Source organism: Amphiprion ocellaris, chromosome 10, assembly GCF_022539595.1.
Source record: "Amphiprion ocellaris isolate individual 3 ecotype Okinawa chromosome 10, ASM2253959v1, whole genome shotgun sequence".
Lineage (NCBI taxonomy): Eukaryota > Metazoa > Chordata > Actinopteri > Pomacentridae > Amphiprion > Amphiprion ocellaris.
Genome location: NC_072775.1, coordinates 16887918 through 16910148, shown reverse-complemented (window position 1 = coordinate 16910148; position 22231 = coordinate 16887918). Strand labels below are relative to the sequence as shown.

At 38.9% G+C, this 22231-nt stretch overlaps 1 protein-coding gene across 9 annotated transcripts in view; it reads left to right on the top strand.

The window, feature by feature from the left end:
* tnr (tenascin R (restrictin, janusin)) overlaps positions 1-22231 on the top strand; it is a 181968-nt gene that overhangs the window by 50641 nt on the left and 109096 nt on the right. For 5 of the 9 annotated variants that reach the window (XM_055014368.1, XM_055014371.1, XM_055014367.1 and 2 more), the window contains one exon: positions 10124-10176. The exons of 1 other annotated variant lie outside the window; for it this stretch is intronic. The gene's annotated coding sequence lies outside the window, so the exon portion shown is untranslated. Of the gene's footprint in view, positions 1-1791; positions 1853-10123; positions 10177-22231 lie in introns of all 9 variants that reach the window. 3 more of the 9 variants (XM_055014373.1, XM_055014370.1, XM_055014369.1) reach the window with 2 other exon arrangements.

Genomic DNA, 22231 nt, shown 5'->3' with positions numbered 1-22231 from the left:
CACTCGTTATGAATTTCAGGTGAATCCAATATCCTGCCCCTGTCACTGTGTTTACCAAGCTGTCACACTCAACTGCGGACACTGACAGCACTGTCAAAATACAAATTTACAGTATGTAAAACATTTACACGATGATTATTTGTGTGTGAAATTTCCTCGCTGCTCCCACATTTGAGTCATGACAGGTAATACATATGCCCACTTTCTGACTTCAGTGTTTTATTAATCTATTTGTATTCAGTTCGTGTTCCTTATAATTATAGGTAATGCATCAAAACAACACAACTATTCAATTATATGACAAATATGCACTGTAGAGTGAAAAGATTTTTAGATTTTCCATTTCTGCCATCTCCTCTTTTTCTTTTTTTTTTAAATTAAAAACACTACAATCTAAGTCCATTGCTTTCATAGCCTTATTTTTGCTTTAATAGTGGAAAATCAAACCTCATTTTGTGACTCATAGACAGATCATGTTTGCGCAGGAGATGAATCACATTGTTTTCAGTTCTACTGAGCCATGCAGCCTCATTGTAACCTTTCATTATGCTACAAAAAAGAGCAGTCACCGCCCGAGCCCAAAAAATACGGCCGTAAAATCAAACCAAACTAGAGGTATTTATTTTTATGAGCTTCATATGTCCAATGTCATATAATGTTTGCATTCTACATATAGGATACAGTATAAATGTGAAACACGTTAGATCTGATATGTTTGGAAATTCCAATTATTCTTGCAAAATTCCAATACTAACCATTGTGCTATTATTGAGCAACAATAAAATGAAATGTAAAAAATCTCAGGATAACACTATATTCTGGTATTTGGTGGTGAACTGATAATACTAATAACAAACATAGTAACATTAGAGCAGCAGCCCTTCAAATATTTTTTGCCAACAAAGACAGAACTTTTTACACTCCATCCTTACTCACTTCTTAAAATCTTAAATTAACATAATGGTGGCTTTGCATGTTTTACCTCCTTGCATGCAAATGGCTTCCTGTACATCATTTCCCAGCATTTCCAACAAAAGTAGTGCTTCTTTAATTCATTTGTGATGATGCCTCTACACAGAGAGCTCAAAATAATGCAATAATAAAATATTACAGATTTTAATGGTACATCCAGTGTCTGAAAGCAGAGATACAGAATGGCACAGAGAGCCTGGAAAGTACAACAGGGTCTTTTAGGAGTCCAGAAACAGTAATGGACACTGACATCTATTTATAGCGGGAAAAGCTGAAGATGGTGAATAGAAAAGCTGAACAAAGAGGGAGAGAGCGGAGCCACTGGCAGTGGTTTTGTAATGCTTTCTTACTGTCGGATAGATAATCTAATGCAAAACAACTATATACTGAAAAAGTGTTCTGATTTTACTTTTGACTTTTATACTTGGCATTACATGATAAGATGAATTTTAATACATTGTATTTGTTTAACAATAGGAAACAGTTTAGGAGTGTAGCCATGTTCCCTCACAAATTTAGTACAATTTTAATCAGATTTCCTCTACATAATAATAGATTTACTACTGTTATGTGAATATTACTAGTGGAGTGCATTAGGGTAATCAGCTGACAGCACAATTAGATAAAATAATAAAAATAAACACCAGTGAAATAGGGCATTTGATTCATTTCATGCATGAATTTGGGGCGCACTTACTGCAGTTTTTATCAGGGATTTTTAACATACAGGTAGGTGGAAATGCAGTCAGTAAAATTTTATTATGTTCTGAATTCTTTCAGTACATTTGGGACTTGTAATGGCTGACCTTCCTTTCACAGAACAAAGATGTGGAAAAAGAAGCAAAACCATTACCAAATTAGCTCCCATCAAGTTTAATAGGTGAGTAGATTGTGTGAATTATTCGTGCTGACTCTGAATGCTCTGACATGTAGGTATTTTCGCTGATTGGAGTGAAATGCGTCACTACCTAATGTGAGTTATTGCCTGATGTGAATACATTAGCACAGATTACCACAGAACAACTGGATTAACTGTGCTGACCAAAAAAATATAATTGCAATTGTAATGCAAGCTTGGCAGCCCACCAGGCCTAAGTTGATCCTCACTGAATGTAAGCATTGCAGTGAGGTGGCTTGGTTAGAAACAGATATAATAGTTGGAAAGCTCACCAGCGACATCTAACATTAGTGGCTTCACTGACTCAACAGTGTTGGCCCAGCCTCGGGTCGATGAAACGCAGTCAGGGAGCACCTCATACTCTGGGCAACCCTTTCCTTATCACAGCAACTATAGGAGCACACCTTTCATCAGCCTGTTGCTGGCCTACTCCGGCCCCCCTGTCAAAAAAAGACACACATGTCGACTTCCTGTGGTTGCATCGGTGGACTGGTGAACCGTCAAAAAAGTCTTTACCAGTCCTGTCTGTCTCTTTACCTGCCTTCTTTGTGTGCCTGTCAGTGGTTCCAGCCTTGGGGTTTAATAACTGTTTAACATAATATGATGAAACTGGGTATGTGGATTGTAGTGTTGTAACAGCAATTCATACAAACACTCACATAAAAAAAATACACAGTGATCTTTATGGTCTTTGTAATTAGTTAGCCTGTGCCTAAAACAACATCAAGCTGTATTTCAAAGCTGAGCCATAGAGTGATTTTGTAATTCACTATCTGAATAGTTGATTATTTATTTCAATAACAGATAGACTATCCAAATATTCGTAACTTGCAGCCCAGCAAAACAGTGCCTTTCTGGGGGCTAAACTCAGATAATCTGGGCGAAAATGGACTGTGAAACATTGGTGTTGTTTCCCTTATCTCAGAGCAGCCCATATTGTCAGCAGAGCCCTGGATATACAAGATAAGTGCTTAAATGCTGTTCAGATATTCACTGCAAAAATGTATTTCCTAAAATGTTTTATTTGTACAAATCAATGTGATTTGTAGTAGTTGTTAGTAAAGAGTAAACAATCAGAAAAGACATATTTGGTTTGCGTTCAACATTTAAGTGTTTATTCACATCAACGTTCTAATCACTCTTCTGGCCACAACGTCTTATACATTTGGAGGTGGTGAGCAAAACATGTTTTTGAAATTCATCTTCTCCAGCTCTCTGGGTGATGCCATAAAGTCAAAACATGATTTATTCTTCTTTCTTTAGACATATCCAAGAATTATGCCTCATTTTAAGAAATCCCTGAAGGTACTAATTCATATTCTCCATATGATTGGACCATCAATACTGAGGGTAAGTGAAGGTCGCTCAGACAGTTTTATGGGTTGGCAGGTTTGCCTGTCTTACTGATGTAGCTCCACAAAGCTCTGTAATGCTGTTTTTCCAGCATTGCTGATTGCATTGTATCGTGAGATGGCCAGTTTGAAAGATAGCAAATACAATCAAAGGTGCATTAGTCTGAATGTGACCTCCCCTCACTTGTTCCTGATAGGCTGTTGATTATACAAAGTACCTTTCCTGCTCCTGGTAGCCTTTCCTCAGGAGTTATACATAGTAAACTGTCTGCAAGATGTAGTTGATATAAAGTGTTTTTTTTTTTCAGATGACTAAGGTGACGTGTTGCTGATCATAGATCAAAAAACAGGCATGTGTGAACCATCAGTAAAATATGGCAAGGGTCTTACTGCATTGTACTGTACTGCTTTGGCTTACATTTTTAAACTGCCAAAAACAATCTACATGCTATGCAAAGGGTTTCACATCTATTATAAACACTGGAAACATCCACTGACTCATTCATAGCCTGAAAAACAAAACAGCACATCTCTGGTCAATGGTATGTGAAGTATACGATGAATATTTTATCATTTTTCTACTGCTACGTTTGATATTAATGAACTTTCAGTCTGAGCGTACGCTGCTTGCTTGTTAAAATGACATATCTGCCTGCTCACCTGTTATGAATATTTATAACATGGTAGTGCACAAAGGTTAAAGAGGCACATTTTGCTTCTGGCTTACTAGCACCACTTCTGCTCTTTGATTGCTTGTCAAGAAAAGTTGCTGTCCGTGGTGCTGAACTCATGATCCAGTTGTTCTGTAGCATGGTGGTCTTCCTGTGTTTCCATCTTCTTTTTCTGTCCCACTCAGTTCGGTCCTGGAACAGCTCATGTTGTCAGCAACTCAGGATTGCTGTGCCACAAGAGAAAGAAAAGACTGATTACTATTGTAAGTGACTGAACAGCTTGTTCAGCTGCTGTGTGACCCCTCACCTTTCCTGCGCTAAGAAGAAGAAAGAAAGAAGTTGGAGAGAAAGCGAAAATATAAAAGCCTTATTGACTTTGACCTGCAAAACAAAGGTTACACAAAGTCTTATGTAAAGGTCTGAAAAAGCAGCCTTTCAAGTCTACTTCTGCCCTGAATGCTGCCAACCTTGACCTGTTAGATTTTGCTTTAATTCTGTCTCTTGTCTTTATATCCTCCCTTTCTCTCCACAGCCGTCTGAAACTAAATAGAAAGCCTTTAGGAGGATGGGTGTCATAAGTATGGCTGTGCATGGCAAAACAATTGCTGCCTGTCCACTGCATAATAGATGGGTGGAAGTCTAAGTACTGTGTGCCATCCAAGAAATCAATGGTCCACTGCTTGGTGGCTGGCTGACTCCCCTCAAAACACACCCAGGCGGGTGCCATAAAGGATGTTTATTAGGCTGACAAGTCGACACTGCAGCTCCTTGTCATGCTCTGGTAATAGGGGCCAGGCGCAGACCAGCGGAAGCATTGCTTCAGCTGGTTAGGAGACAGACAACCCCTTCAGGGGTGAAGATAGGAAAAGAGAGGAAATAAGAGAGAAAGAAGAGGGAGGGAGGGATGGAGGGTGGTGTTATTAGTGCATCTAGTGCCTGTTTTATGAGTGAAAGAAAGAAGGGAAAAAAGAGGAACAAGGTAAAGCCAATAGAGGAGGGAAAAGTCCTGAAGACAGGAGAGATGGTAAATGGAGTTATGCAATCTGTACTTGCACGATGTTTGCTTAGCGCATATGACAAAAGCAATGATCAGGTTTCCTTGAGTTCTGTGCTTTTGGGCCCATAGATCACATTGGCTGCCTCTATGTATAAATGACTTGAAAGTAATTTGGTCATGAGGCTCGACAAGAATTCATGTTTTTAGGGACCCTATGGATCAAATTGTGGTAAATACAAGTTGGTATGTGTGTCGTCGTGTCCAGAAAAATGCGTTTATCACAAGCAGTTGAGAAAATAAGTCTTTTTCTGTTGGTGTTCCTGTTGCATGACCTACTGTTGCAACTGTGGCCACTACAACACAATAGCCTTACAGTGCTGCTCCTTTAATAACTGAAAAAAATTTCACAGTTTTTAGTACTGTGGCTTCTTTGTAACAGACTTTTAGCTCCTCTCCTCTCCTCTCCTCTCCTCTCCTCTCCTCTCCTCTCCTCTCCTCTCCTCTCCTCTCCTCTCCTCTCCTCTCCTCTCCTCTCCTCTCCTCTCCTCTCCTCTCCTCTCCTCTCCTCTCCTCTCCTCTCCTCTCCTCTCCTCTCCTCTCCTCTCCTCTCCTCTCCTCTCCTCTCCTCTCCTCTCCTCTCCTCTCCTCTCCTCTCCTCTCCTCTCCTCTGCAGATCTACATTCACTTTAATGGAAGAGATGCAAGTAAAAAGTCAAGGGTATAAATCAACTAATCAATTGTACCAAAGTTAGTCCCTGAACAATGTTGTAGGAAAATGGCTTGATTGAGCCTCATTGATTTGGCTTCAGAGATTGTGACTTCCTCAAGAAAGACTGACCTTGAAAGACAACAAGGTTTTAGTTTTTCACTCCATTCACTGAGAAGCCTAATCTAATTTAAAATTGCCCCATTCTTAATTTTTTTCTGATTGATTTTTGTTTTGCATGTTTTAACTGTATATAATGTACATTCTTCTTATCAGTGAAACTCTTCCCCTGACCTTCCTAATTGTCTTTTCACTTAGAAAGTCAGGTCAAAACAAAGAGATCAGGAGACAGGATAAGGTGTGACTTATTTCTTGCTAACTCATCATAAAGTAGCACAACACAGTCCCAATTTTTCAAGGACCAGTCCTTTTGAATCAGCTCTACAGAGGGAAGTTCCGAACACCATTATGTCATCAGGGACAAGAGGACGGCGGGATCGACAGCGCTACAAAAGAAGCTATTTTAATTAAAGCTGCAGATTTACTTGCCTAGCTGGGTTTAAAGCATAGACAGCCAGGGCCGATGGGAGCAAAAGTGGTGGTCGTAAAAATGAGTCATGCCAAGCAGGGGTGGAAAAGAGCCCCCTGAGAGACGGGCAGGGGAATTAAGGTGGGCAGTCGAAGGCTGTTCTGTAATGAGGACAAATAGCTGAGAAGTTTGTCATCTGACAGAAGGTCTGGAACTGGCCAGGGAAATATGCATAGTGCAATGCTTTTAGCTCCCGTGACATTGTGCCTACAGTATTCCAACTTAGCGAGAAATGGAAAGAGTCCAGGAGTGGATGATCAACAACCACGAAAAAATGAAACTGAAATTCTAAAAAGAGGGTTGCTTTTAGGATTTTTTTAAATTTTCCTATTAAAATAAGAAAATCACGGCATTTATTGGCATTCAATGTATTTTAGTTGCTGAATAAGTTGTAAATTTCATGTAAACGATTTAACAACTTTTATAGCTAAATGTTCGATCACCTTTAAACTATGTAAAGTTGCTGATTATCTTAAGTTGTGTTAGACAATCAGCTCTACAATCAGTGTGTGTATAATCATTGTTCTTAGGAAAAGTAACACTAGGGTCATTACTTATGACTTGATTGAAAATTATAATCATTTACAGTCAATTCTCTCTCAGAATTGGCAATTATGTCTCTGTACTATAGTGCACTTCTACGTGAATGATCAGGTTAACGACGGTAATGAATCCTTTCACCAGAGACAGTACACTTCGCAACATGTCTCATTTAACCCAGAACAGCATGAGCCCAAGTCTTCCCTGGGTGGGAGGATGATTGCTAATTCTGATCAAATAGATTGAATATAGATTTTAGCCTATTAAATTCGAATTGGATATTTCAGTGATTTCAAATGAACTTTTTTAAAAACATTGAAATGAAATGTTTTTCAGTTTTACTGTGTCTTTATCCAGTCATCTGAGCTCTTCATTAAAAGAAAATGCTTCCTGTAATCTGGGCTCACGCTATGGGACTTTTGGGCCAATTTTTTGCCTCATTCCATCTCTCGCAACAATCTGAAGAGAAATCTGGTCTGGCATCTTGGTCTGAACTGATATTTGGCCCAAATTATTTAGTAATGTGAGGTGTTTATAGATCCAGTGTTAAACCTCACAAACAGCTTGCAGTCTCACTGGGGCCATCCTGACAATATTAAACATGTTTGATATTCCCGAGTTCGATCATGAAGGGTATGATTACTGCAAAGGCTAGCCACAGTGGTCAGCACTGTTTAGCCTTCTGCTTTTGTTCTGTTTTCACACTGCGACGTATTACTAGCTTTACAGCAAGTTGTTGCATCACAGTTACCATCTTATTTACAACTGCATTTCTGTCAGAATGTTTAAACTCTGACTTTATATGCATTACAGGTTGTGCTCATGTTATCAAACAAAAAAGAAAGCAACAAAGCCTCAAACAAAATGAAGACTTGTGTCAGTCCAGTGACCCTGCTAATGGATCTGTGTGTGTATAAGTGATTATCTAATTCATGAGCTTTCTGCTTTCTTCAGTGTGCCTACTGTTCTTACAGAGATAGCTGAAAGATGAAAGCAGGACTGTGCTTTATAGTGATTCTGGCAGCTATATGTGTAAAGTGTGGCGTATGTAACAGCTGCTGTCTAGTTCCAGTGCCAGATTTAAATGTTGGTGTGGAGCCAAAGCTGGGTCTTATTCTGGTGCTCCATGAGGGGTGTCACTGTTTTTTTTTACTCTTTTCAGGGGATTGGAATGGTGTGAAAATCACCCAGTCATCTTCTCTTCTTTACATCTGTGATTTTTGTCTTTGTCTCACCTCCCACACACTTCTCTCATCTCCTTTTCTTGTTCTGTCACTCACTCCCCCAAGCTGTTCGATGTTCCGAGAATTAATGAAGTGATGAATTGAAAGCATATATAGACACTCTCAGAGTTATTTCCACTCTTCAGAGGACATTACTTAGATTCATTTCCAAGACACTTACTCAACCCTGACTCTACCCTACCTTTGACCCAAACATAGCCTTATCATGACTAAAATTTAATGACTTATGCTATTGGGACTTGCCTCTTGTCCCCAAAAGGAAGGCAGGTCTCCACAATGTGACTGTGTGAACAGGTAACTGTCTTCACAACAGGAGTATCACTAACACACATATATACACACCCACCACCACCTCACTCCAAAGACACGATCTGCTCAGATAGCAGATGTGGTTGGATATTTGTCAGCACTGTCACATAGTCCCTTTTTGTCTGTCACTGTGTGTGCAAAGGAATTTATAATTTATAATCACCATCTGTAAATCCCCTGATTTATGTCTTTGTCACACAGAGTGATTTTAAAGGCTCTTTTTTTCCAAAAAATCTTTTGTTATAAAGCAAAACAATGACATTGGGACATCCACGCACAGATTGGCTGGGCACAGTACCATTTTGAATACAACGGAACAATAGATGGCACTTGATCCAATGAATCTAAAAGAGCACTTCCAACAAGGATTGTAAAAAAAAAAACACGTATCCAAGTGAGAGACCACCGCACTCACAGATGCAGTGTAAGTTTTCATCATAGTTGTATAGAAACTCTGGGTCCATTACAAAATATACTACTTCCTAGTCACTGCAAGTCATTTTGTTTCCATATTCATTTATTTTTTTCTCATGAATATAGTGGTTTCATCCAACTGATTGAGTTAGCTTTGGCTGTTTTCTCATTTCTTATTTTCAGCAGAGTAAGCTAGCTGGTTCTGTCAGCTCTTAAAATGTGAGGTGTCACTCAATGAGACACCTTAGCGCAGTGAGAACTCTCAAAAACTGTATGTTTTTCTAAAACAATCAGAGGCTGTCTTCTCAGCTTTGGTTTGTTTTGAGTATTTTTCATTTTTCGTTCTTGGACATGTTTGCCTACCCCTCTTTTAGTGAGATTGTACTGTCACAAAAATTAGATGCGCTCAATATAGAATGCCTTGTTTGCTGCCTTAAAATGATTTATTTTAGAATTTGGAGCTGGGTATTTACAATTGTAATGTATCTGTAGTCATTTCTAAAAACCTCAACGTTGGCATAGCATTGAGCTAAAACATATTCCATCTTGCTGACCTAGATGTAAATTATTAGTTTATTCCTGCAAAGCTGCAGAGTCTATGTTGGTCTCCCTCTCTCAACCCTTGTGAATATTCAGTTCACTTGCAGCTTGTTTGTTTGTGTGTATTGAGACAGATGGAATGTGAATATGGAGCTTTAGAGAATAACCCTGGGTTCAGCTGAAACCACTCAGGGGGATTGATAACAGCTACAGCTGTGCATGCATGTGTTTTTATGTGCATGCCTACATACAGTACACGCGGCACTTTAAAGCTATGTTTAATAAATACTTGAACTTGACCAAGAACCGATTGCAAATCTAAGTGCCGGAACATTATGGCAGGATAATTAGGATCATGAGAGAAGCTGAAAAGACAAGCGCCTTATGAAACAGCAAAGGTTATGTCCTGTAATGCTCGCTGTCACACACACACACACACACACACACACACACACACACACACACCATGGTTGCATCTAATGCTTCTGTCAAGAGCCTGCATCAAATGCTGGCTCGTGTCTGAAGTGTAAAATGAGAGTAATTTCTGGCGCTGTTCATAACCATTATAGATGCTAATTAGCTCATGTGGAATGTACGTTTCTATACACTGTGTGCTTGCAAACAGTATTACTTCAATTATGTATATATAACAGGTGTCCACAACTTTCTATAAAAATTATGTAATTTTTTTTCATAATCAATAAATGTAACATTTTTTCACATCAAATCCAATGAGTGAATTGAATGGATGCATTCAATTGTATGTAAAATGAGATGTGGTGTGACTATTTTCAGTCTCGGCTCTCTCCACAAGGTCTATCGAATGGATTTGAAAAATACAGAAGTAGGGACAAAAAAACAATCGACATCCTTTCTTCTTTCTTTTGACAGCAGCAATCCAGAGACCAGCACTAAAGGGATCAACTCTGGGCGGTACTCTCAAGGTTAGTTTCAACTTCAAACGCATGCTATAGCATATGTTAAGCTGTCTGTGTGAGTGTGTGTGTGTGTGTGTGTGTGTGTGTGTGTGTGTGTGTGTGTGTGTGTGTGTGTGTGTGTGTGTGTGTGTGTGTGTGTGTGTGTGTGTGTGTGTGTGTGTGTGTGTGTGTGTGTGTGTGTGTGTGTGTGTGTGTGTGTTCTTGCATAATGTTTTTCTCCTCAATAAAGTGCACTACTTTTCTTGCTGTATGTATAAGCATATGCAAGTACAATCTATTAAAATGTATTCACAGAGATTCCACAATGCAAAACAACTCAGCATGACATCTGGAATGAATAAAAAACATTAAAAAACTGTTTTTTAATGCAAATATTAGAGATCGTTTGATTGAAGTCGTTGCATACCTCCTTTCTGGCCCTCACATCCTTTTAGATTATCACAGCTTGGGATTTCTGTGTGAAGCTTGGTTAGATACTTTTTTGGGATAAGCCAGGGTTCATTATCTGTCTGTCTGTGTCCCCAGATACCCCCTTTAGCCACATTAGCACTGGAGCACACATATTAGGAGCAGTTCCAATCACTGCATGCTACATATCTCAATGATCTAGAGACACTATTGCTTCTCTTGCACAGGGTTTACCGTGTAGCCGACTCCAGTGATATGATGCATTAAGTTCCAGCTTCTGCAGCAGCATAAAAAATAAATTGAATTGAATTATTGGATCCCCTCATAACTTCGGTGCATAATGTTTAGTAACCTGACTTGTTTGGCAACTCTGCCTCCCAGTTTTCATCAAGCTCAGTCTTGGTTACACAATATGAGCAAGTGCACCATGTGACACTCCTCTATCCTTCCACTCAAACAGATGCTACATTTCCAGCTAGCTCTTAAGCTGCAGAGATGCCCCGGGGCAGGCAAGCCTTCTCAGGAGCTGCCAAGAATGAGCAAATGAAGTATAAACTGATGACTCCACACTGCTTAATTCATCTTGCAGTATAGTTGGATGCTGATTTGATTTGTGTGTTTCTGTTATTGTTTCTGTATTACTCTGTGCTAATACAGCCAGAGAGATTGGTAGATAGATGACAGAAGGTATGTGTATTGTTGGTTGGTAAAAAAAGAACAGGACGATAAATAGGGAGATGGTTTGATAAATCTGAAGATAAGGTATGCAATAGATAACCGCCTGCCTAATATTTTGTAGATCTCCCTCGTGCCTCCAAAACAGCTCTGATCTGCTGTGACATTGAACGTGGGACTGGAGGACCTGGAGGTGTCTTGTTTTGTCTGACATTAAAAGTGGGTCTTGTGGGATTTGTGGAGACACTGTGGACTATGCTTTTTCGGCATGTCTTTCAGATGTTCAGTTGGATCTGGAAAGTTTAGAGACAAGGTCTCCTGGGATCTTGGTTGTGTTCCTTAAACACCTTCTAAACAGCTTTTTTGTCTGTGGCAGAGCTCAATGTCCTGCTGGGAGAGGCCAGTGTCGTCGGTTAGCGATGACGCCATAGGCGGGTGTCCTTATTCTGCAACAAATGTTTAGTTAAATGGTAAATTTCAAAGTAGCATCCAGTTGAATGTGAGAACCCAAGGTTCCTAGCAGAACATTGCATTATAACGAGATGATCAATGTCATTGACTGCACCTGTCAGTTGTTTTAATATTGTGGCTGATCGGTGTACATAGATTAAGTAAATGAATCTTAAAATTCAAATTACAGGAATGAGCAAGGAAATGAGATTACTGATTATTAATGTTAACTTAGTATTCTATATTAATTCTGACTTATTGTTGAAATGTGGAAGTGAAAAATGATACATCTGTAAAACTCCTGTCATCCATATATCTTTAGTTACCATGGCTTGTTTCAAATCTGTCAAGTTACAGTTTTAACTGTACCAGAATGTGAAGATACAGATTTGCTGGGGTTGCTGATTAACTTTTAAAGGTTATTTAAGAGCCTGGAACCTTTAATGAATAAAACAAGAGTACCTTTGTATTCACAAATTTTGTTGAAAAGGATATCTTTAGAGGATTTCAATCATCATTTCGAGGTGGCAGGTCTTTAATAACAGTAGACTGAATAGCAAGCCAGGAACCAGACAAAGTCAAACCAAGCAAATATGCAATGATGTCACTTATGCACTTATCGATGTATTGCTGTTTAGAGCAAGAGTTTTGGTTTGACAACCAGAGATTATTGTAGCTAACATTAAAGTGTTCTTTGTTCAGATGAGAGATACATCATAGCTTCTCTTTAAAGGAAAAAAAAACATTTTTAGCAATAATGTTTTCCCAATTCATCTATGTATTTGATCCTCTCTCACGAATATCACTCTTGTGTTAAACTCTGCTTTGACCCTACAGTGGAGAAGAGGAAGGAGAAGGCGCTGCATGTTTGCCTTTCTAATTACTTCTCATAGGAACCCAGCCATTGATTGTTGCAAATGCCCATTGATTTTTAGCAGGACTCCACACTATTTGACGTTTGTGCTAAATACCATGGGACAAATGACGTCTGTGCGTCGGTCTGTGACATCAGTTTGTCTTTTCATGTGGAAGTGTGTGTGTGTGTGTGTGTGTGTGTGTGTGTGCGTGCGTGCGTGCGTGCGTGCGTGCGTGCGTGCGTGCGTGCGTGCGTGCGTGCGTGCGTGCGTGCGTGCGTGCGTGCGTGTGTGCATGCCTGCAAAGGTGTTTGTGCATGGGTTTGTATGCGCATGTGTTAAATGAGAGTGGGTCTGGGTAGCTGATGAATAGGAAAGTTGCTGCATTCCTTTTGGCCCAGGCAGCCTAATCGAGAAACATCGATCTGGCCTGGGGAAACAGTGTGCTTACTTGCACATCGAGATAGCCAAAGGCTATTGGCAAACTGTTTGTTCTCATTGGATAAAATCACAAGACTTTTCTCCCTGTGGTCTAAACAGATCACTATGTCAGAAGGTCAGAAAGAGTGCCACGATTAATCAGCTAGTCTGCTTCAATATTTTTTGGAACAAAATGTTAGGTGATGCCACTGTTCAATACAAACTTTAATTATCCATTAATGAATCTTACATTATATATGTTGAGATGACAGTGTGTCAAGCAAAAATAATGCAAAGTAAGCATTGGCATAACATAACTTTCTTTTAAAAACTGATTTTAAAGAACCACTGGTTTCATGTCCAGAGAATTTTAGGTATAATCCGAAAGTTTTACAGTTTACAACAATGTAATTTTAACACAAAACCTACGGACATAAAATTACCATGTCCTTCAATGTATTATAATCCATCTGACTTTTGCAACACATAGAAGGTTTATACTTGACAAAGGGCTGTCTAAAAAGCTTCAGGTGCTTTACATATATCATCCATCCAAACCCTGGAACACGAACTTGAGTGTGAAAAATGGTGTACAGTTTGAAAAAGTGAGTTAATTGGGTCTGGATCCAGCTGTTCATGCTTTACATTTGAACCTCAATGTATGACATTGGCATTTTTCTGAAAAAAAATAGCAGAATCGTACTTATGCGAATCACAAGTGTTTGATGTGTTTTGCACTTGAGGGCTCTATGAGGGCATATGTTCTCAGCCAGCTTGGTACTATCCGGGATACTGGTTTCAGTGTCTTGATTTTCCACATTAAGTTTGTGATATGAGGTATTTCCACTGAGGCTCACGGCAGACTCGGTGTTTGCCAGACCTGCCCACTCAGTTTTTGATCCTACATCCTACATATTGGCCAGCTCTAACTGTGTGGTGAATATGAAAACTCTCAGGCATCACTTGACATACACAGACTGTTACAGCAAGACTTCAAGTTCTTATTTAGCTATTAATTAAAGTGTCTCTGTGGTCACTGATTTAAACCCTGAAAACTCATCTGTGCTTTGAAGTTTTTCCCATAAAATCAATCCCTTACTGCCTTATAGTGACATAAATGTAACTTTGCATCATAGTTTTCAGTGGAATCTTCAGATCTATGAAGTCAGTTCCTCAGTATCCAGTCACTCCTCCATTCTTGCTGCAACTTGAGCACACCAGCTCGCCTACAACTTTGCTCAAACACTAGAAAACTACTCTGCGCTACACAATGGCAAGTTGTTATGTTCATGTATTTCAGCCATTTGTGTTTGAACCATAAACCGCTTCTGAATAAGATCATACGGAAAGCTCCACTCTGCCAGGTGACAGGATTTATTTTTTAGTTTAACGTATGAAACTTTGAAAGTCTGAATCTGCGTTTTTGAAACTGTTATCATACTGCAGTTTCTAGTTGAAAAGCTTAGCTCTGGCATTGGCAGTAGTTAATCGCGGTGTTCAATGCATATTTTGCTCCCGCATATAAAAAAAAAAAAAGACCAGATGGACATGATAACAAGGTACAAAAGTTAAATTTTCATCAAATGGGATCTTTAAAGTCTTGATGAAATACATATATATGACTGAAAATTAAAAACAGATGGCTGTTTGACAAAAAAGATTCTATCTTAATCTCTGTCACATGTCCACATATGTTAACTCCTCTCCCGAGCTGTGCTGCCGCTTCCCTGTTTTACTTTGGTCTTTGGATTTGTTATCTCAGGAAATGGCCAACTTTAATGAGAATTTGTCATTGTTCCCAACTCATGTGTTTGTGAAGGGTTTGAATAATGCAGCACTGTCCCTAACCATTCCATTTGAATATATCTGTCTGGTCAGCAAAGAGAGAAGCTGACAAAGATGGAGAGAGTCTGAAAGAGAAAGAGAGAGAGAATTACAGAAAGGCAAAGGGACAAAGAGTGAGAAAGAGGTACAAAGGAAGTCAGCGAGAAAAAGGCAGACAAAGAAAGCCAAAGACATATCAGCAGAGAGAAAGATGGATAGAATGGCTGATGGTAAGAGAGAGGGCCACACAGTGCAGCATCTATATTAGGCTTCCAAAGGGTGCCTAATGTGATTTGCTTGGGTAATGAGACAGTCAGCCATTTGTAATTTTCGGTGTTAGTTCACTGCTCGTCATGCTTTTTCTATGCTATGTACCTACATCCCCATTCTGATTACTGAGAGGATGGAGACGTTTATTTTTAGTTGTCTGGAACGTATGTAGACAGACCGTGATTAATGGGAACGGTCTTTCATTGTGGCAGCTACAGCCGTAGCGGGATTGACTGTAGCATTGGGAATAATGCTGTCACTACATCAAACGGTGAAAAACAAAGCTTTGTTTGCCTAAAGTTTAGCTTAGATTTGGTGCGATTGTTTGTGATAAATGAAAATGATGTTATAAAAAACTGAAGTCAACAAACATGGGAAAAAGAGAAGATTTTTTTTTGGTTTTGAAGCTGTGCAGTTTGCTGTACAGCAATATGTTTTAGATGAAGCATGAAATAGGAGAATAAGCTACAAACAATGTTGCTTAAAATTTAAAGACATGGTCAATATCTGGAGCTTACACTAATAAATGATGTAAGTAATGGTCTTATTGTGAGATACTTTGATCCCTAATGGCACTTTTAGAGCAAGTAGAAGAACAAATAAATAGTCTTTATCCAGGGTTTATTTCTGACTCATACTGTTTTCAGACTTGTCTTTGTGGAAACTTATCTTGTGGATAAACTTCCTTTACTGATGACTATGGTTGAGAGGACAGAATTGGAGGAATAGTAACTGGCTATATTGCATAATTTTTTAAAAAAAAAGTCTGTTTTATGGTCTGATGGGAACAGCATAATGAATTGTAAGAAACAAAGACTGAAGTGATGTGTTATATTTGCTGTAGTGTTTCTGTTGTCCTTGATTGAAACCATGTCTCCTAGACAGTTTATCTTATATACTACTCTTTTGGAATAGAAAATATGTTCACCACCTGCATTACTTTGAAGCTATAATGTCAGTAAGCCTAGTTAATTAAGTTGCAAAATGTTGCTACGGCACATATCTGTTAAATGTTCATTGACAGTGTGTCTTATTGTACTTCTAACGACACTCATAGCTGTTTTTTTTATATTCATGTGTGGCCCTCAAAGCCAGTGTTCAAGGTTAGGAAAAGACAAGTGGCCTTTGTTTAATACTAGTAAGTCAAAAGTGATTGGAAACACAAGTTTATTGTTTAGTGAGTAATTGAAACCACAACCCCCTGTCTAACTTTAACCACTCAGCTTTTGTAGCTCAAAATTAACTATGTCCAGGACACAATGTTGAAACTCTTGACTCTTGTGTCTAAGTCTTGTGCTCTATATGCCCATTATCCACCTACACCACCGCCCTTTGAATCTTGTGTGGTAAATGGACAAAATGAAATCTTGTTCATTTCAAAGATAATATCATTGTGCTTTTTCTTGCCTATACACTGTTATTAGCTATTTAATTTTATTTATATAAGCCATTGCAAATAAAAGAGGCTTCACAGTCTGTATAGTACGTTACAGTTGTTATGCACTAATTATTTCGTAAGTTGTCAGAAATGCATCCACTACTTATAGTTTTCCAACTGGTTTTATTTGTTTGAAATTGTTGAAACTGAGCAAAGGCAGAGATGGGTATTACTACAGTGTATTGCCGATATTCAGATGGCCAGTAGATCAATAAGTGGAAGGTCAATGCAGCACATTGTGAATCCTGATCTTACTATGCTGGGCTTCTAGCTGTTCTAGTTTTCTATTAAAGGATATGTTGTCAGCTGCAGTGAATCTGCAGTTCCCCAGAGGAGCTTCACTTGTAGCTGACCATCATCAGTGTTAATCAATAGTGACATCCCCCATAATTTTATCTTTCTGTCTGTCTATCTTTTCTGTAAAAAATCCTTTCAGCTCCTGTGTGGCCACCAGAGGTTATAAATGCATCATTAGTATTAAATACAGTGCACATCATGCAGAGACCAGAAATATATAGTATTTCCTGATATTGACTAGTAGCTCATCTTAGCTACATGAGGGACAGCATTTGATCTGCAGCTCCTTTATGGTCATGTTGGGGTTTTGCTTTTGCCTTTCTGCTCAGTGGATGAGCAGTTTTATTTCAATGTTGCTTTGGTCTTCCAGATCTTGTCTTGACTTTCACAAATCCACTTTACTGCCATTTCTTAATAGCATTCTGGACAGTGGAAATTACAAGCTGGCATGGATCTGAAATTTCCAACAGTTGACAAATTCCTAATGACAGCTCTTTGACCTGCCTTACAAGGGTTGATTTTTTTTTAGCAAAAAATATTTAAAATGATATAGGTCAAAAAGAGTTCCTTAGCTGAACAGGTTGACAAGCACAGAATATGATTTACGATCCATTCTGGAGGACAGAATAACAATGCCCCTCTAGTAGAATCCCTTTAACAATAGATCCAGTTAAAAGTGGAGACCTTACTCTAACTCCAATGCTGCAGTCTACTTATATTTTCAATTGTACCTAAGTTAAAGAGCTCTTTCCTGTCCCTTTGAGAGCATGTACTGTATTTCATCATTTCTAATTTCACAGCCACTTTCACACTCTTTAGTTCCTCCATCTTCATTTCAAACTACTGACATGAAGGTCTTTCTCTCCGTTAAGAAGCATCAGTTGAGGTCTCCCCTTTTCTTCCTTTCACTCCCACTTTCTTCTCTGCCTTTCTTCTCTCGCTACTCACTTCCTTTTTTTCCTCTAAGAAGACAAAGTCAAATGGCCCAATAGCGTTTAATTGCTGTGGTTTTTATGTGGTCTACTGAGAAGTAATAGCCACTCAGCACTTCTGTCCACAAGATAGATGCTGCCGATGCTTGTCTGGGAGTTGCAGCGTGGGAGCACACCCAGTGGCTCAAGGAAGTGCAGGTGAAGTAATAAAAGAAAATGGTTTGCTGGGAGGGGAAAAAACAATCCCACAATGGATTTCATTTTCTTATTGGAAAGAAGTCACTTGGGGTCACGCACACACTTGCACACACACAGGTAGACAAATACAAATCCACATGCATGAAACAGGCGACTGCAGCAACACAGTTACCACACAAACAGAGGTCAGAGAGGAGCAGCAACCTGTTAGCAGCAACCATTCACTGTGACCAGTCCAATAATGCAATCTGCGCTTGTTGTTGGACAGGCCACCATATGGGAGCGGTCGCAAGGTGACGCAGAAAGACTCAAAAATGGAAACAGCAGGAAATCAAAAGGATTGCTTAGATCCCTCCCGCATTTGGCTCAGCTCTGGTGTCACAGGCTGGAAACAAATCTATTATTTCGAAAAATGAAAACAATAAATAACATGTCCTTCCCTGCCTCTGTGGTAGGGCTTTAAAACCATTATTCACACTGTCAGCATGATGCATTAATAATTATAATAATAATAATAAGAAGAAAAGGCACACAGAGAGCGCGGTACTCTGCCAAGGCTGTTCAGCCATTGTATCATTTACGACGGATGAAATCTGTAATAAAAAAGGACCTTGTGCTGAGCACATGCGTGTATTATGCATGTGTACGTTATGTACAGATACTGAACCGCGTGACCTAAATATGTAGCAGGTGGCAGGAATTGAAGGGACTCAGAAACACCCCCACAATTTTAATCAATTGTTCCTTGTATCATTTAGAATGGATAAGTTCCGATAAGTCCGCAGCAGTCGATTTGTAGCAGGATTGCAATCATGTGATCGTCAGCAAGCAGCTGATGTAGCGTTCACTTGTTGTCATAGTTACAGTGACGCCATGCCGCTATCTCGCAATACAGACGTCTTTAACAAATCCAGACTACAAGCTGCATCACCGCCAAAATCTAATCACTTGGTCCTTGTGTCATTTCTGACCTTCCCTGAAAATTTCATCCATATCTGTTAGTTCATTTTTGAGGAATGTTGCTAACAGACAGAGAGACAAACAGAAGGACAAATGTATGCCGATTGTCACATAACTCTGCCGTGTTTCTGGGCGGAGTAATAATAAATGTTGCATATTTTAACAACGGTAACACTTTAAGTTCCCCTATTTATCCATAGCCATTTAAAAACATAATAATAAAAATTAATATCCAAATGTAGGATAGTTGTACGCAGATGAATATGATGATTACTGCATTACAACAACTGTGTCACTAAAGCAGAGTTCTAATTATATGGATTGGGGCAGATTTGAGCAAATTATATCTAATGAATTTAAGTCAGAATGAAATTTTTGAATCAAAGTTTTGTTTACACTCATTCATATGCAGACATGTGAAGCAAGCTACAATTATTGCTGTTTTATACATCACTGGGATGTATGATCGATGTCTTGACCTTTATCCCACGTAAAGTTAACCTGTGCTGGCTGGAAGCCATTAAGCCTCAAAGGAGACTTTGTCATGGTGTCCCCTTACTAGCTTAACTCCTACAGTGCTCTCTGTTTGCTACCCATTGCCTCTGTTTCCTGTATTAAACAGTGCCACCAGGTACTACAACTAATCTACAATTGTTGAAATGCGTATTATCTGGGAAAATTTGATTGGGTAATGGAAGATACTAAATGTTAAATGACAAAAACTGAAATGGAACATCCCGAGCAGACAAGATTTGTCTACTTAGAAATTATAAGCAGTCATAAATATTGATGCATTGGTTGCAAGTGCCAAACAGAGGGCTTCAAGTTTTACCTCAAAAGTGATATTGATTTGCAACTACGCTGCTAAAGTGTATGTCGCAGATATTGACGTGACATAAAAATCACCCAGTGCCCAATTCATGTTCAGTCTGACATGCAGCATGAGGTCTTGGTGTTCTTTGATAAATATGCAGTATTTTGAATTTCCATGACTTTGTAGCATTTTAGTTGAAACAAGAGAAACTTTGTAACTGTTGAGAAATAAAATGGAATGAGACAGAAAAAAAGAGAGATTTCTGTGTAATGTGGGAGTTTCTCTGTATGGTGCTCCATAACAAGACTTCTGTTGGAACCACCAGCCAGTCACTAAATGTTATCCTCTCCATTATAGCCTGTTATGTTCAGTTCTGACAGAGAATACATCATTTTACTAACAATTCCTCTTTTTTCCAAAAGATTTCTGGTGTGAAGTTGTCTTTCAGTGCATTCATATTGTATTGCAAAGAAGTCATCTTTGTTAGTGTAGCTGCCGTACATGACAGCAGAACATGCCTTTAACAAAACTTTAGCTATGCTACATACAGAAAACATCATTGACATCCTGAGAGGAAATTAAGTATGGATCGCAGTAAGTTATGTGATTACCTTGGAACCGAACCATGTCAGAAGTTCACTCAAGAGTTTAATTGCTATCCATGTGATTGGATTTTGTTCTTCTCACCACATGATAGAAATTCAAAATCTGAGTCCATGAAAAAGCAATTACTTGCTTTACTGCCTAACTGTTAAGAGGCTCTCATTATCTACTTTAAACCATTCACAATTTTGATTCAAAGGAAGCTCTAATTTGCTTTATTTACTACCACACTGTGCCAGTTTATTTCTCTTTTATGAGTTAGAGGCTGGGAGTTTTTGACATTTGTGACAAGTGCATCACTCATTTTGTATGTGCAGCTAATATTATGCTGCTTGACATTTTTTATGAAACCACATTTTCAATAGCTGCTTGAAGCACTACATGTCATAATACTAATAAAAATGGTATAAAATAGTAACCCAGGTGCTTGTCATGCAAAATGTGAAGTTAGGCATTGACACGGAAGTTGTCTAAAGGCCAAATTAACTTTTGTGAGGCTTTTTGCCTGGAACATCCACAACATGATTGTCAAGGTCCAAAAACTTTCAGTAAGTCATTTAATTATTGCTTTTAATTAAAGTCCCCAATATGGTATTAATGCATCACTGATCATCACTGTCATGATCATTTGTGAGGTTAAAGAAAGCTCATTATATTTGCATCACTTCAAGAGTCTTCAAAAGAGTTTTACTTTAAGTTCTGTTTTTTGCTTAAAGTATAAAAAGGCCCAGGATATTAATGATTTCAGTGGGAATTTGAAAAGAATTGCATGAATGTAAGTTGATTTTTAAACCCTAGATGTAGTATGTGCAATGTGGGCTTTTACTGTGCAACACGTGCAAAGTGTTGTATTAAAGCAATCAATTTAGCAAGTGAGGACATCACTATCTTCAGCTAGAGTTCACCCTCAGTTTGGAAGACAGAGTTGTAAGCTGTAATGCTTTGAAATTTGAAGTTTTGATCTTGAATCCCCCAAAATTGCAGCATGACCAGATTATACATCGATTAGCCACAGCCTTAAAAGCACTGACAGCTGCACTGAACGGCAATGATTACCTCGTTACAGTAGCATCTATCAATGGCCTGAGTGAACAGTCCATTCTTGAATCTGATGTATTTGGTATTATCAGCAACTTTGACCAAATTGTGAGGGCAGAATGAATGGGTCAGAACATCTCCAAGACAGCAAGGCTTCTTCACGTCCAAGACACACTGATGTGTGTGGGGAGTAAAGGTTGGCCCATGTGGTCTGGTTTCACAGAAGAGCTACTGTAGCACAAATTGCTGAAAAACGTAATGCTGGCTGTGATAGAAAGGTGTCAGAACACACAGTGCATCACAGCTTGCTGAGTTTGGAGCTTTGTAGTTGCATACTGGTCAGAGTGGCCATGCTGACCCCTGTCCACTGCCAAGAGTGCTTACAGTGGACATGTGAGCATCAGAGCAGGACCATAAAGCAATGGAAGAAGGTGGCCTGGTCTGACAAATCATGCTCTTTTTTTTACATCGTGTGTATGGCTGGATGCAAGTATATCATGTACTTGGGGATAAGATGGCAGCAGGAAGCACAGGATGTAAAAAGCTTGTGAAATTTCACCATTGCACATGCCACAATTTATGCAGGCAAGTTCACAAAATAACTGTTTGGTAATATTTGCAGAAGCACATGTTTTAGTGTCTATTTACTGCAGGCTTTGTATTTACTTCCTCTGACTTCAAAAATCAACAAAATATGTAATTTGCAAAAGGGAGAAACGGCTGTAAAAGAATGAGTTGTGCAGTGCATCTGTAAAGCCTTCAGACTCCGGATCTCTCACTCAGATTAGATTATTAGATTACATTTCATGTCTATTACTTTAAGCAACATACTCCCACCAATTTAGCCACCTGCTTTGTTTTAATGCTTGACAACTTTCAG